Raw genomic sequence first — 3,660 nt, 5'->3', positions numbered from 1 at the left:
TGTCTCCTTGTCAGTTACTGTTATCGCACCAAACTTCTTGAGTATCCCGTTTTATCATTCGTTGACCATGATCGTAGAATCGTGATTAAATCACAGTTTAGCAGATGCTACAGCCAGTGCAACAGAAATGCTTGTTACTAGCTCTGTACAGGGCAGCATAAATGCTTGTTACTAGCTCTGAACAGGGCAGCATAAATGCTTGTTACTAGCTCTGAACAGGGCAGCAGAAATGCTTGTTACTAGCTCTGTACAGGGCAGCAGAAATGCTTGTTACTAGCGCTGTACAGGGCAGCAGAAATGCTTGTTACTAGCTCTGTACAGGGCAGCAGAAATGCTTGTTACTAGCTCTGAACAGGGTAGCAGAAATGCTTGTTACTAGCTCTGAACAGGGCAGCAGAAATGCTTGTTACTAGCTCTGAACAGGGCAGCAGAAATGCTTGTTACTAGCTCTGAACAGGGCAGCAGAAATGCTTGTTACTAGCTCTGAACAGGGCAGCAGAAATGCTTGTTACTAGCTCTGAACAGGGCAGCAGAAATGTTGAACAAGAAATCAAATGTCAGAACGAAACCAGTTAACAACCCAAATAACACTCTGATCCAAATGCAATCGTTGCATCTATACTAGTGTTGACACGATACCATAATTCAGACTTGGATACCAGGTTTATTATACTCGTTACCAGTGGGGGCTGCTGAGGGGAGGACTGCTCATAACAATAGAATGGTAACAAGCACAGGGAAACAACAACGATGCTTAAACCACATCAGGGCACCAAAAACTGTTTCCCTTTAATTAAAGTGCACATGACCTTAGCACTGAATTGATGCACATAATCAAGATTCTGCCTGGTAGACAGGCTACTTTGTTAACTGTTAATTAATCAAGATTCTGCCTGGTAGACAGGCTAATTTGTTAACTTTTAATTGAGAAGTTTGGGAAATCCCTTTCCATCTACCTGACAAAGGTTAGCCTGTCATTAGCATTGCTAACGGCCACACAAGGTGGTAGACACACACACACACAGATGGGCATTCCTGTGTCATTGCCTCTTCAGATAATGATAAACCTGAGCACATTTTCTAATAAGTTCAATAGATTTAGTTGATTTCCAAACGTGAGACACATCTGACAGAACTGAAAGTACAATTACAGTCCTGGACTGTTCAGGTTTTGGTGAACTGTGCACAGTTTATACAACACAAATATATACTAAGAGTATGTACAGCAGTAGATATTACAGTGAGCTATGTTGAGGATCCAGTGTATAAATAAAGTGTAAAAACATTGCAATGTACAGTCATATATGTTACGATGAGCTAAGGGAAGACTACACTACATGAATACACAGTCTAGTCAATTAGATGTTTTTTGTTGTTTTGGTGGGAGGGAGTTGTGGCCTTCCTGGTGACATCACCATGTGGTAAATTAGTCAATCGACCAATAAAAAAGTGTTCCAAACCTCTCTGCCAATAACAGCACATGTTCACTTTTCCCCTCCCTATAACCACTCCCAGACAGTCCTAGCAAAATTCTTGCCTGAGAAATTACTCTCTGCTCATGTTTTTTTACCAATTTAATTGAAGGTAGGTACTTAATTGTTAACCAGAAATGATTTGATATTGAGATAAAAATGTCTGCTTTGGATTTGTTTTTTAACGTGCAGGCATAGTGTTACCAGAAGTTCAGGCTAGGACTGGCAGGCATAGTGTTACCAGAAGTTCAGGCTAGGACTGGCAGGCATAGTGTTACCAGAAGTTCAGGCTAGGACTGGCAGGCATAGTGTTACCAGAAGTTCAGGCTAGGACTGGCAGGCATAGTGTTACCAGAAGTTCAGGCTAGGACTGGCAGGCATAGTGTTACCAGAAGTTCAGGCTAGGACTGGCAGGCATAGAGTGTTACCAGAAGTTCAGGCTAGGACTGGCAGGCATAGTGTTACCAGAAGTTCATGCTAGGACTGGCAGGCATAGTGTTACCAGATGTTCATGCTAGGACTGGCAGGCATAGTGTTACCAGAAGTTCATGCTAGGACTGGCAGGCATAGTGTTACCAGAAGTTCAGGCTAGGACTGGCAGGCATAGTGTTACCAGAAGTTCATGCTAGGACTGGCAGGCATAGTGTTGCCAGAAGTTCAGGCTAGGACTGGCAGGCATAGTGTTACCAGATTTTCATGCTAGGACTGGCAGGCATAGTGTTACCAGAAGTTCATGCTAGGACTGGCAGGCATAGTGTTACCAGAAGTTCATGCTAGGACTGGCAGGCATAGTGTTACCAGAAGTTCAGGCTAGGACTGGCAGGCATAGTGTTACCAGAAGTTCAGGCTAGGACTGGCAGGCATAGTGTTACCAGAAGTTCAGGCTAGGACTGGCAGGCATAGTGTTACCAGAAGTTCATGCTAGGACTGGCAGGCATAGTGTTACCAGAAGTTCAGGCTAGGACTGGCAGGCATAGTGTTACCAGAAGTTCAGGCTAGGACTGGCAGGCATAGTGTTACCAGAAGTTCATGCTAGGACTGGCAGGCATAGTGTTACCAGAAGTTCAGGCTAGGACTGGCAGGCATAGTGAGACTGGTCCTCCATCAATCAAGCTCAAGCCTCCTGACCCTGAGTTGTGCGTCACTAACGGGTTCCACTTAAGTTCATCCTTCCTGAAACCACACACCTTGATTGAGATGGGAGAGATATAAGATGTCTGATCCTTCAGATAAAGTAGGGAAACAGTCTCTCTCGCTCTCACCCCCTCTCTCACTCCTCTCCTCCCTTTCGCTCTCTCCTCTTTCTCCCCTTCTCTCGCTCCCTCCTCTCCTCTTTCTCACCCTCTCTCTATCCTCTCTTTCTCTCCCCCTCTCTTTCTCTCCCCCTCTCTCCCTCTTCTCTCTTTATCCCCCTCTCTCCTCTCTTTATCCCCCTCTCTCCCCCCTCTCCTCTCTTTCTCCCCCTCTCTCCCTCCTCCTCTTTCTCACCCTCTCTCTCTCTCTCTCTCTCTCTCTCTCTCTCTCTCCTCTCCCCCTTTCTCCCTCCTCTCCTCTCTTTCTCTCCCCCTCTCTCCCTCCTCTCTTTCTCTCCCCCCTCTCCCTCCTCTCCTCTCTTTCTCTCCCCCTCATCTCCTCTCTGTCTCTCCCTTTCCTCTCCCCCTGTCTCCCTCCTCTCCTCTCTTTCTCTCCCCCTCTCTCCCTCCTCTCCTATCTTTCTCTCCCCCTCATCTCTCTCTCACTCACACACACACACACACACACACACACACAGGATTTGGGAACAACCTCATTGTTCTCTGCGGTATGACTTTTCAATCTGAGTTCACTTTACAGCCAATTTCCCCATTTAGTAATATTAATTAATTTAGTTCATTATGATAACACATGTGCATGTACCTGATGATATTGCAGTGGTGTCTGTCTTTATGTTGCATCTCAATGGAAACAAGAAGAGGACTGTGTTGCACGCCTATTAGTTTCAGAGGCTTCATAAGAAGAAACACAAAAGCACATTTCCATGGCTCTTTTTGCGTTCTTTCACTATCAATGCAACCGCTAACAAATGATCACTTCCCTTGACCAGTCCAGTGTATACCACTCCACTCTGAATGTGTGTCTGTCAAAGACCCAATCTATTCACGGCACCATGGGGAAGCTCAATGCCAGGAGTCTGCAGCCACCGGCTCAA

Source organism: Oncorhynchus kisutch, unplaced genomic scaffold (assembly GCF_002021735.2).
Source record: "Oncorhynchus kisutch isolate 150728-3 unplaced genomic scaffold, Okis_V2 Okis06b-Okis10b_hom, whole genome shotgun sequence".
Classification (NCBI taxonomy): Eukaryota; Metazoa; Chordata; class Actinopteri; order Salmoniformes; family Salmonidae; genus Oncorhynchus; species Oncorhynchus kisutch.
This window is presented reverse-complemented; position numbering follows the sequence as displayed.